This window comes from Dama dama, chromosome X (genome assembly GCF_033118175.1).
Source record: "Dama dama isolate Ldn47 chromosome X, ASM3311817v1, whole genome shotgun sequence".
Lineage (NCBI taxonomy): Eukaryota > Metazoa > Chordata > Mammalia > Artiodactyla > Cervidae > Dama > Dama dama.
The window spans coordinates 62,110,964-62,125,062 of record NC_083714.1 but is presented as its reverse complement, the minus strand read 5'-3'; positions in this window follow the sequence as shown (position 1 = coordinate 62,125,062).

Sequence of the window (14,099 nt, the reverse complement as noted above, 5' to 3'; positions counted from 1 at the left end):
AGTGATTGTCCTCCAATTAAAATAAATACATTTTTAAAAATACTGCCATTTATAATAGCAGCAAGAATTATGAGATACTTAGGGATAATTTGTCCACAGATATGCAATGCCTATACTGTCAACACTATAAAACATTGCTCAGAGAAATTAAAGAAAACCTAAATAAATAGAGAGACATGCTATCATCATGGTTTGGAAGACTCAGTATTGTTAAGATGTCTATTCTCAAACTGATTTATAGATTCAAGTGAATGAATTGAATTCAAATTCAATTGGATTTATAGATTCGACCACAATAAAAATCCAAGCAGACACTTTTTCTAGAAACTGACAGGATGATTTTTAATGTCCTATAAAAATAAATAGGACCTGGACTATGAAAAATGACTGACAATAACAGGGTGGGAAGATAAACACTACCTGATTTTAAGATTCTTTGTAACTCTATAATAATAAAAACAGTGTGATATTGAGGTGAAGGTAGGTATGTCAAAAGAACAAAATGAAGAGTCAAAAATAGACCCACAAATATGTGAACAAATGATTGATATCAAAGCTACAAAGGCAATTTTGTGAACAAAGAATAGTCTTTTCAACAAATGGTGTTTGGAGAAGTGGATAGCCATATGCACAACCATAAAGTGTGATTCATACACAGTACCATATACGAAACTCAACTCTAAATACATTATAAGCTTAAACATAAAAACAAAAACTGTACTGGAAAACACAAGCGAAAGTCCTTGTGACCCTGGGTTAGGTAAAAATGTCATAGATAAGAAATCAGTACCACAATCCATAAATGAACAAATCAATAAATTGTACTTCCTGAAAAGGAAAACTTTCTGCTCTTCCAAAGACACTGTTAAGAGAATGAAGACAAGCCACTGACTCAGAAATTGTTTGAAAATCATGTAACTGATAAAGGACTTGTATCCAGAATACAGATCTCACAAAAGCCCATAAGAAGGAAACAGGCATTCAATTAAATGGGCAAAAATTATGAATAGACAATGCACACACAGAAAAAAATCAAACATCAAATAAGTACTACCTGAAATGAAGCTCAACATTATTAATTACTGGGGAAATGCAAATGTAAACTTCAATGAAATATTACAACAATCCCTGTGAGAATGACTTCGATGAAAATGAAGACTGAACACATCAAGTCTGAGCAAGACCGTATGGGATGGAATGCTCATACAACTGCGAGTGGAAATTAAAAATGGTGTGACTACTTTGGAAAATGGCTTGCCACTTTATTATCATGCTAATCCCACATCTACCACATGATCCAGTCATTGCACTCCTATCTTAGCAGAAGAAAGTATCTATACAAAAACTAATATATGAATGCTCATAACAGCTTTATTTAAAAGACCTCTGGGCTTCCCTGGTGGTCCAGTGGTTAATGCAGGGGAACAGGTTTGATTCTTGATTCAGAAAGATCTCACATGCCACAGGTGAGTTAAGCCCGTGTGCCACAAATACTGAGCTGGCATGCTTTTTGTGCTCCTCTACAAGAGAAGCCAGTGTAAGAAGCCCACACACCGCAACTAGAGAAGCCTATGTGTGACAAAGAAGATCCAGTGCAGCCAAAAATAAATAAGTAAAAGCTTCTAAGTTTTAAACCTCCCAAATATCTATCGACAGGTAAATGTGGGGCTTCCCAGGTGGTAAAGAATCTGCTTGCCAATGCAAGAGACTCAAGAGATGCCAGTTTGGTCCCTGGGTCAGGAAGATCCCCTGAAGAGAAAATGGCAACCCACTCCACTCCAGTATTCTTGCCTGGAGAATCCCATGGACAGAGGAGCCTGGTGAGCTACAGTCCATGGGGGTCCCAAAGAGCAGGACACAACTGAGTGACTGAGCATGCATATATGAAACAAATTGTGGTATATTCATATACTGGAATATTACTAAACAATACAAAAGAATGAACTTTTGATATATGCAACAAAATGGACAAATTTAAAAAATAAGTATAATGAATGAACAAACCCAGACCAAAAATAAAGAAAATGAAATCTCTTTGATTCTATTTAAATATATTTCTAGGACATGAAAACTAATTCATAGTGACAGATAACTGTTTTGGCCCAGGAACAGGGAAGTCAGAGGGCTAAGGAGGCCATGTAGTACAGAATTAAAATGTTATGTTCTAGAAAAATAATACTAATGACATTTAAATTTATCTGGTTATTTTAGGGCACATGGTTTGGTATCATTATAATAGGGCAACCTATAGGATAATTAATATTTTTGAAAATGCAAACATTTTTGTAACTGACATTTTAACTAACAGTTGAAAAACTCCTGGCTTCATAAAAAATTCATTATACAATGGATAAAACATGGTGTTTATGGAATAATCAGAAGACCTTTGAACCAATGGCATATCTCAATAACCATCTGAGAGACATATAAGAATCACTGATTATTACTTATAGTCAGAAAAACATATGTAAATTTATGCACATGAATGCTAAACACAAAGATCTTTCCTCAAGCTAGACAATTCATTGCTTTCAAACAAAGCATTTGTAGGGTGGGCAGCAGGGCTACTGCAAAGCATGTTGGTGCTGAGGTAATGAAATACCACCTGCTAAACCTCTTCTTCCATGAGGAGATCAAAGTAACTCCTCTACTTTTAGGCTAATTTATGAACTTCACGGGCTTCCCTGGTGGCTCAGACGGTAACGAATTTGCCTGCAATGTAGGAGACCTGGATTCAATTCCTGGGTTGGGAAGATCCCCTGGAGAAGGGAACAGCTACCCACTCTAGTATTATGGCCTGCAGAATTCCATGGACAGAGGAGCCTGGCAGAGGTTGCAAAGAGTCGGACACAACTGAGAGATTTTCACTTCATTTCACTTGGTGAACCTCATAGGAGCTATCCCATAACACACTTTTTTCAGATCTATGAACTCACTTGAGTCAAGTGTCATACCCAACTGAAGATGTGAAGTGTTGGGGTCTCCCAAGGACCATTGCCCTTGAACCTGGAGTAGAAGCTTCGTCAGCCATGACACTGATCCTCAGAAGCTGCCTCCTTCAGACATCTGATATGAGCAAGGCTATCAGCATGAGTTGCTGCACAGGGAGAGATACATCCAGCATCACCATGCTTTACTGATGTAACTGTGACCTGCACAGTGCTAGGCACTGGGTTAGTGAAAATGACACTGAAACAACTGGGTAGTGATCATAACAACCAGATGTTACAGTGGGTTTCCCACCACAGCCTTTTTCTTCTCCTTTCCTCATCTATCCCTTAACAACAAAGTGGAAAGGAATAAGAAGTGGCCTGAATTCATAAAAACATTCATGAACCCCCAATAACCACAGGACCATGGGCTTACTCATGTGTTACCACTGAATGTTCACAGTGATCCTGTAGGTGATATATTCTTACCATTTTACAGAGGGGAAAGCTGAGGCTCAGAGAGTCACAACCTGCCCCACCTCCTGCTGGAGCAGGAGGACACTGCACTCACTGGGGCCGGGAGGGACCCCAGTGCTTTACCTTCGGCACAGCTGGGGCACCGAGCCCCAAAGCAAGAAAGAGGCAACTTGGATGTGGATCCTTTTGTCTCCCCATATCCCAGAGTGGTCCAGCCCCCCCACCCCCACCCCACCCCCGCCCCGAGGGTACCCACACCATGAGCTGTTTTCCAAACAACTAAAGGCGTGACCTTCTCTTCTCAGGCCATATCTTTCTCCGTAGAAAAGTCGTCATGGTCGCCATAGTGACATCCAGTTTCTATGGCAACTGCTTTACATAGGCTTATCCTCCACACAGGAAATGTCTCCTCACATTGCTACACCAATGGTGTTTCGCTGAAGAAAATCACCTTTGCTTCAGGCCACCACTTGAGAAAGCATAATGATTAGAGGCACTAGACCAGGACCAGTAGTTGGCAGAACTCGGCACATGTTGTTGGAACAAAGCATGTTCCTATAGTCAGGAAATTTTTCCTTTAAAAAAGCAATAGGGGGATATTGTCACTACACAGAGACCCAGGGAGGTATCCTAGGCTTCTTGGAGATGAGAGGGTGAACATGTAAAATCACAGGCCATGGTAAGCACTTTGCCATCTGTAGCAGAAAACTAAGACACGATCTATAACTATATGACTTGATATAGAAAAAAAAGTCATTTGAGAAATCTCAGAGTTTTTCAAGGAGGCAGGCATAGAATAATAGTCATTTATTTGGCAGAAACCAAGTCAATTAATCCACAACTTCGCTTATCCTGGGGAACTCTTATCCACCATTCTTATTTTCTTGCATGTGGAAGGACACTCATTATAAAAACACCTCCAGCCCCTCCACACTTACTCTTTCTCTTTTGCAGGAATGGCTTATCTTATTCATGAGGTTGGATGGAGAAATAGGGGTTTCACAGCACAGACCTCTTTTCAAAACTCTTATAGCAAGTTGCTCATAGGGAAGCACATGTTCTACTCTGCCCTTAGGGGTGGGTCTTACAATTAGCTTACAATTCTCCCTTTTTGTGTCTCTTTAGTTCACCAACTTTTATGTTATTGCTTTAAAATGCTTATGTCATTATTTCTCCCCCCAAATACACCCTTTCTCTATGTCTGAGCTATGTAAACGAACTAAGAAATATGAAAAAGAAAAAAAAGAACAATGTATCAACTTGATTCCTTATGAAGGTGAAATTGGAGAAAGCAGCTTAGGTTTTTTGGCAAATGGGTTTCCTATTAGTAATGTCCAGATTTGGACAGACTTGTCCACTTGGCAGTGCTGCACCGGGGTAGTCCCTAAGGTCAAAGACTGCAGTGGACAGCTATGTGCTGTCTGGTTGAAGAGTCATGTCTCTGTGTACTCAAAAAAAGTGGCTTTCTGGCCAAAGGCAGTCTCTGTAGCAGAAGAAAAGGTTTCAGGACATCTTTGAGAAAATTTTCTCTGAGTGAAAGAGTACATGCAAATCCATGGCTGATTCATGTCAATGTATGGCAAAAACCACTACAATAGTGCAAAGTAATTAGCCTCCAACTAATAAAAATTAAAAAAAAAGAATACCCCTTGTTCTGAATAAATACTCACCAAGTCACCTTTGGAGTCTGCCTCCATGGAGCCATTGTGGCAACACTTTCTCAGTACCTTGATTTGTGTGATTAAAATGTGATTCTCTTATTATTAGGGAATTATTTTCCAACTTCCAAGATTAGTGTGGATATCATATATTGTGAGGATTTCTGTAGATAATCTCCTCGAGAAGGAATTGATGGAATGCTCAGAAATGTACTCCCTCTCGTAAACCAACACACAAATTGTAGTCAAAATGATAACAAAGTTCTATCAAGACTTCAAAGATAAGAGAATCCCTATACTATCCAATGATAACAGAACACAGGGGGAAAAAAAGTAACATTCACAAGAGCACAATGTTTTGAATGTCCATTTCTGCTTAGCAGTAAACAAAACAATAACCATGTATTATTGCTCAGGATTCTATGGGTCAAACTGGGCTCAGCTGGGTGTTTTTCTTGTCTGTTACTGCTGCTCTTGTTTTTCTTGTCTGAGGCTGCTCTTATCTGGAGGCACTTCTCATCCAGAACATCCAAGAGAGCCCATTCACATGCATGAGGGTTAGTGCTGGCATCTCTTGGGAGCTCATTGGGAGCTTGGAATGTAAAATAGTGCAGAGTGCTAGTCACTCAGTCATGTCCAACTCCGCAATCCCATGGACTGTAGCCTGCCAGCATTATCTGTCCATGGAAGTCACCAGGCAAGAATACTGCAGTAAGTAGCCATTCCCTTCTCCAGGGGATCTTCCTGACCCAGGGATTGAATTCGGGTCTCCTGCATTTCAAGCAGATTCCTTACCATATGAGCCACCAGGGAATCCCACAAAAATACACAGAAGAACTATACAAAAAAAGTTTTAATGACCTGGATAACCACAGTGGTGTGGTCACTCACCTAGAGCCAGACATCCTGGAGTGTGAAGTCAGCTGGGCCTTAGGAAGCATTACTGCAAACAAAACTAGTGGAGGTGATAGAATTCCTATTTCAGATCCTAAAAGATGATGCTGTTAAAGTGCTGCACTCAATATGCCAGCAATATGGGAAACCCAGCAGTGGCCACAGGACTGGAAAAGGTCCATTTTCACTCCAGTGTCAAAGAAAGGCAAGCCAAAGAATGTTCAAACTACTGTACAGTTGTGCTTATTTCACATGCTAGCAAGGTAGTGCTCAAAATCCTTCAAGCTAGGCTTCAACAGCACATGAATAGCGAAATTCCAGACATACAAGTTGAATTTAGAAAAGACAGAGGAACCAGAGATCAAATTGCAAACAGCCTTTGGATCATGGAAAAAGCAAGGGAATCTCCTTTCCCCCCCCAAAAAAGTCTACTTTCAGTTCATTGACTACACTATAGCCTTTGACTGTGTGGATCACAACAAAGTGTGGAAAATTCTTAAAGAGATGGGAATACTAGAGCACCTTACCTGTCTCCTGAAAAAAAAAAAGAAAAAAAAAACTGCAAGCAGGACAAGAAGCAACAGTTACAATCAGACATGAAAAAACAGTCTGGTTCAACATCAGGAAAGTAGTACATCAAGTCTGTATACTGTCACCCTGCTTATTTAACTTCTATGCAGAGTACATCATGCAAAACGCCAGGCTGGATGAATCACAGCTGGAATCAAGATTGCCAGGAGAAATATCAATAACCTCAGGTATTCAGATGCCACCACCCTTATGGCAGAAGGCAGAGAGCAACTAAAGAGCTTCTTGATGAGAGTGAAAGAGGAGAGTGAAAAAGCTGGTGACTCAGTTGGTAAAGAATCTGCCTTAAATGCAGGAAACCTAGGTTTGATCCCTGCATAGGGAAGATCCCTTGGAGAAGGACAAAGCAACCCACTCTGGTATTCTTGCCAGGAGAATCCCATGTACAGAGGAGCCTGATGGGCTACAGTCCATAAGGTTGCAAAGAGTTGGACACGACCAAAGCAATTTAGCATGCACTCACAGACACTTAACATGAAATCTACCCTCCTAACATATTTTAAGTGTACAATACAGTACTGTTAACAGAAGACAGTGTTGCACAGGAGATCTCTAGAAGTTATTCATCTTGCAAAACTGAAACTTTATACCCATTAAATAACTGAAGTTGCTTTTAAAAATGTGTGTTCCCGTCAGTCAGAATGGCTACTATCCAAAAGTCTACAAGCAATAAATGCTGGAGAGGGTGTGGAGAAAAGGGAACCCTCTTACACTGCTGGTGAGAATGCAAACTAGTACAGCCACTATGGAGAACAGTGTGGAGATTCCTTAAAAAACTGGAAATAGAACTGCCATATGACCCAGCAATTCCACTCCTGGGCATACACATTGAGGAAACTAGATCTGAAAGGGACATGTGTACCCCAATGTTCATCACAGCACTGTTTATAATAGCCAGGATATGGAAGCAACCTAGATGCCCATCAGCAGATGAATGGATAAGAAAGCTGTGGTACATATACACCATGGAATATTACTCGGCCATTAAAAAGAATACATTTGAATCAGTTCTAATGAGATGGATGAAACTGGAGCCCATTATACAGAGTGAAGTAAGCCAGAAAGATAAACACCAATACAGTATACTAATGCATATATATGGAATTTAGAAAGATGGTAACGATAACCCTGTATGCAAGACAGAAAAAGAGACACAGATGTACAGAACAGACTTTTGGACTCTATGGGAGAAGGCGAGGGTGGGATGATCTGAGAGAACAGCATTGAAACATGTATATTATCAAGTGTTAAACAGATCGCCAATCCAGGTTGGATGCATGAGACAGGGTGCTCAGGGCTGGTGCACTGGGATGACCCAGAGGGATGGGATGGGGAGGGAGGTGGGAGGGGGGTTCAGGATGGGGAACACATGTACACCCATGGCTGATTCATGTCAATGTATGGCAAAACCAATACAATATTGTAAAGTAATTAGCCTCAAAGTAATAAAAATAATAAAAAATAAATAAAAATGTGTGTTCCATGGACTGTAATTATCTGGGAGCTTATTATAAATACAGCAGAGTCACAGATTAATACACTGAATCAGAATCTGCATTTTAATAAGATACTCAGATGATTTGTATGTAAAATAAATTTTCAGAAATCTGCTTTAATGAATATGTATTATTTTTTCAGAAAAGATTATAAGAAATAATTGTTAATTTTGGAAAGTGGATTATGAAACTACAGTATAATATGATTCTTTTATCCCCACTTTGAGATATAATCAACATGGAGCATTTTATGTATTTAAGGTGTAAAGCATAATGATTTGATATATGCATATACTACCAAATGTTTACAACAATAAGTTTACTTAATATCCATCACCTCACATATGCATTTTTTTCCATAATGAGAAATTTTAAGATCTGCTTTCTTAGCAATTTCAAATGTGCAATATAGTATCATTAACGAAATCATGTTGTACATTACATCTCCAGAACATACTTATTTTATAACTAGAAATTTGAACCTTTTGACCACTTTCATCCTATTCCCCACCCCTTACCACTGGCAAGCACAAACCTGTTCTGTTTCTATGTATGAGTGTTGGTTTTTTAGATTCCACATGTAAGTGAGATCATATAGTATTTGTCCGATTATGACTTATTTTACATACCATAATACCCTCACAGTCCAATTATGTTTTTGCAAATGGCAGAATTACCTTTTTCATGGCTGAATGGTATTCTAATAACACACGCACACACATACACACACATGTATATCACACTTTCTTTATCCATTCATCCATCAGTGAACACTTAAGTTGTTTGTATGTCTTGAGATCACAAATAATGCTATAGTGAACATGGGGATGCGATATCTATTTGGGATAGTGATTTCATTTCCTTTGACTATATGCCCAGAAGTGGAATTACTGTATTATATGGTAGTTCTATTTTTTAATTTTTTGAGGAATCTCCATACTGTTTTCCATAGTGGATATAACAATTTACACTCCTACCAACAGTACACAAGGGTTCACATTTCTCCACATTTTTGCCAGCATTTTTTTTAATCCCTTGTGTTTTTGATGATAGTCATTTTAACAGTGAAATGACATCTTATTTGTGGTTTTGATTTGTGTTTTAATGATAACTATTGAGCACCTTTACATGTACCTGTTCATGTACCACCTGTTACATGTACCATATGGATATCTTCTCTGAAAAAATATCTACTCAGCTCCATTGCCCATTTTTATTTAATTATTGGTTTTTGTTTGTTTGTTTTCTGCTATTGAGTTGTATGAGTCCCTCATATAGTTTGATATTAGCTTCTTATCAGACATATGATTTGCAAAGATCTTCTCCCATTCCTTAGATTGCCTTTTCATTTTGTTGACCATTTCTTTAGCTGTGCAGAAGTCCTTCAGTTTGATATAGTCACATTTATTTTTATTTTCTTGCTTGTGCTTTAGGTGACATATTAAAAAAATCAACATTGCCAAGACTCCTGTTGAGAAGTTTTTCTCCCTATGATTTATTCTAAGAGTTTTATGGTTTCAGGTCTTATATTTAAGTCTTTAATCCATTTTGAGTTAATTGTTGAGAATGATGTAAGACAGTGGTTTAGTTTTATCCTTTTGCATTTGAATATACAATTTTTCTAGCAATAATACCATTTATGGAAGAGATTATCTTTTCTCTGTTGAGTATTCTTGGCTCCCTTTTCAAATATTAGTTGACTGTATATGCATAGGTTTATTTCTGGGCCCTTATTTCTGTTCCATTGACCCATTTATTTGTTTTTATGCCAGTACTATACTGTTTTGATTACTATAGTTTTTGATGTTGTATAAACATGTATACATATACATATTTTTAAAATTCCATAAATTTTCACATAACTTTCAGGTGTACAACATAACGATTTGATATTTGTATATACATTGTGAAATGATGACTACAATAAATCTAGTTAACATTAGTCACTTTATATGGTTACAAAGCCATATAAAGTCTTTGTGTGGATCACTACAAACTGTGGAAAACTCTTAAAGAGATGGGAATACCAGACCACCTTCCTCAGCTGCCTCCTGAGAAATCTGTATGCAGATCAAGAAGCAACAGTTAGAACCAGACATGGAACAATGGGCTGGTTCAAAATCAGGAAAGGAATATGTCAAGGCTGTATATTGTCACCCTGCTTATTTAACTTCTAGGCAGAGTACATCATGCAAAATGCCAGGCTGCATGAGACACAAGCTGGAATCAAGATTGCTGGGAGAAATATCAATAACCTCAGATATGCATATGACACCACCCTTATGGCAGAAAGCAAAGAGGAACTAAAGAGCCTCTTGATGAGGGTGAAAGAGGGGAATGGAAAAGCTAGCTTAAAACTCAACATTCAAAAAACTAAGATCATGGCATCTGGCTCCATCACTTCACGGCAAATGGATGAGGAAACAATGGAAACAGTGACAGATTTTGTTTTCTTGGGCTCCAAAATTACTGTGAGTGGTGACTGCAGCCATGAAATTAAAAGACACTTGCTTCTTGGAAGAAAAACTATGAAAAACCTAGAAAACATATTAAAAAGCAGAGACAATACTTTTCTGACAAAGGTCCATCTAGTTAAATCTATGCTTTTTCCAGTAGTCATGTAAGAACGTGAGAGGTGGACCATACATAAAGAAGGCTGAGCACTGAAGAATTGATGCTTTTGAACTCTGGTGTCAGAGAAGACTCTTGAGGGTCCCTTGGGCTGCAAGGAGATCAAACCAGTCAATCCTAAAGGAAATCAGTCCTGAATATTCATTGGAAAGACTGATGCTGAAGCTGAAGCTCCAATACTGGCTACCTAATGTGAAGAGCCAATACATTAGAAAATGCTGGGAAAGATTGAGGGCAGGAGGAGAAGGGGATGACAGAGGATGAGATGGTTGGATGGCATCACCGACTCGATGGACATGAGTTTGAGCAAATTCTGGGAGATGGTGAATGATAGGGAAGCCTGACGTGCTGCAGTCCATGTGGTCACAAAGAGTCAGACACGACTGAGCAACTAAACAACAAATGGTTGCAAGATTTTTTTTCTTGGATTACTATGTTTAAGATCTAATCTCTGAAAGTCTTTCAAATATCCAATTTAGTATTATTAACTATAGTCTATAGCTATCAACTATAGCTTTCTAATATAGTTTGAAATCATAACATGTGATGCCTTCAGCTCTATTATTCTTTTTCAATATTGTTTTGGCTATTTGGGGTCTTTTGTCATTCCATACAAATTTTGGGATTGTTTATGCTATTTCTGTAAAAAAAAAAGTCATTGGAATCTTGATATGGATTACATTGAATCTATAGATGGCTTTGAGTAATATGAATATTTTCACAAGATTAATTCTTCCAAATCATGAACATGCAATATTTTTCCACTTATTTGTGTCTTCCTTATTTTCCTTCATTAATGTCTTACATTTTTAAGTTTAGAGATCTTTTAACTCCTTAGTTAAAATTATTTCTTAGTATTTCTTCTGATGCTATTGAAAATGGATTATTTTATTTTCAGATAACTTGTTAGTATATAGAAATGCTACTGAGTTTTTGTATGTTGATTTTGTATCCTGCAACTATATGATATTCATTGATTAGGTATAACAATTTTTGATGGGTTCTTTAGGATTTTCTGTATAAAAATTATATCCTCTGAAAATAGAGACAATTGTGATGCCATTTGTTTCTTTTTCTTGCCTGATTGCTCTGGCTAGGACTTCTAAGGCTATGTTGAATAGGATTAGTAAGAGTGTCTTGTTCTGATCTTAGAGGAAAAGGTTTCAACCTTTTATATGTAGATACAGTGACTAACCAACAACAACAACAAATGATTCCTCTATATTGATTTATTGAGAGTTGTTATCATAAAGGGATATTGAATGTTGTCAAATGCTTTTTCTGTGTCTATTATGATCATATGACCTTCATCTTTCATTCTACCAATGTCAGGTATCATTTTTATTGATTTGCACATGTTGACTCACCCTTGTATCCCAGGGATGAATCCAAGTTGATCATGATGAATGACCCTTTTAATGTGCTGCTGAATTTGACTTGCTAGTATTTTGTTGAGAATCTTTGCATCTATATTCTTTATGGATACTGACATTTAGTTTTCTTTTCTTGTAATGTCCATATCTGGCTTTGGTATCAGGATAATGCTGGCCTCATGAATCTCTTCTCTCCTCTTCAATTTTTCTAAATTTTATTTATTTGTTTATTTTTATTGTAGTTGTTTTTGCCATACATTGACATGAATCAGCCACGGATTTACATGTGTTCCCCAAGAAGTTGAGATTGATGGGCATTCATTCCTCTTTAAATGTTTGGTAGAATTCACCAGTGAAGATACCTGGTCCATGGCTTTTCTTTGGAACTATTTAATGTTCTTACTTGTTATTGGTCAGTTCAGAGTTTCTCTTTCTTCCGTATTCAGTCTTGGTAGGTTGTATGCTTCTAAGAATTTACCCATTTCTTCTAGGTTGTCTAGTTTGTTGGAGTATAGTTGTTCATAGTAGTCTCTTATGACCATTTGTATTGGGTTGTCAAAAAGTTTGTTCATTTTTTCTGTAAGGTGGCTCCAGTAGTGCTTAGTTGTCTTTAACTTTATTTGAAACAATTTTTTTAAATTGTATTGTGACAGTTGTCATATCAGCATGCATTAAAAAAAACTTGTCAAAACTGGTGAATTTTTGTGTAGCCATTTTAATATTGAAGATGGAAGAGAAAAGCAACATGTTCAGCATATCATGCTTTATTATTTCAAGAATGGTAAAAACACAACTGAAGTGGAAAACAAGATTTGTGAGTGTACAGAGAAGGTCCTGTGACTGATTGAACATGTCAGAAGTGGTTTTAAAAGTTTTGTGTTAGAGATTTCTCACTGGACAATGCTCTGTAGTTGGGTAGACTAGTTGAAGTTAATAGCATTCAAATCAAGACATTAATTGAGGACAATCAACATAATACCATGCAGGAGATAGCCAACATACTCAAAATTTCCAAATCAAGTGTCAAAAACCATTTGCACTAGTTTGGTTACACTAATCACTTTGGTGTTTGGATTCCACATAAGTTAAGTGAAAAAAACCTTCTTGACCATATTTCCACATGCATAATGAAATGCTTCATTAAACACAATGAAAACATTCTATTTTTAAAACAAATTGTGACAGGAAATGAAAAGTGAAAACTGTACATTAATATGGAACAGAAGAGACTGTGAGGTAAGCAAAATGAACCCACCACCAACCATACTAAAGGCCAGTTTTAATTCAAAGAAGATGATGCTGTGTATATGGTGGGATTGGAAGGGAATCCTCTATTATGAACTACTTCCAGAAAACCAAACAATTAATTCCAACAAGTACTGCTCCCAGTTAGACCAACTGAAAGCAGCACTCTATGAAAAATATCTGGGATTAGTCAACAGTAAATGCATAATCTTCCATCAGGATACCACAAAACTATGTTTCTTTGATGACCAGGAAAAAACTGCTACAGCTTGGCTGGAAGTTCTGATTCCTCTGCCATATTCACCAGACATTGCACCTTCAGATGTTCATTTATTTTGTTCTTTAAAAAATTCTCTGAATGGAAAAAATTCCAATTCCCTGGAAGACTGCAAAAGGCATTTTGAACAGTTCTTTGCTCAAAAAGACAAAAAGTTTTGGGGAGAATTATGAAGTTGCCTGAAAATTGGCAGAAGGTAGTGGAACAAAATGGTAAATGCATTTTTCAATAAAGTGCTGGGTGAATATATGTATTTTATTTTTACTTAAAAATTGAACAGGCTGTTTGGCCAACCCAGTATTTTTTGTGGTGTTAGTCATAATGTCTGAATTTTGATTGATAATTTTGTTTATTATTTGGGTTCTCTTTTTTTTTTCTTGGCTAACACATTGGCTGTTCAGGAGAGTGTTGTTTAATTTCCATGTATTTGTGAATTTCCCAGTTCTACTGTTATTGGTTTCTGGTTTCATACCATTGTGGTCAGAAAAATATTCTTGGTATGATTTCAATCTTTCTAAAATTTGCTAAGA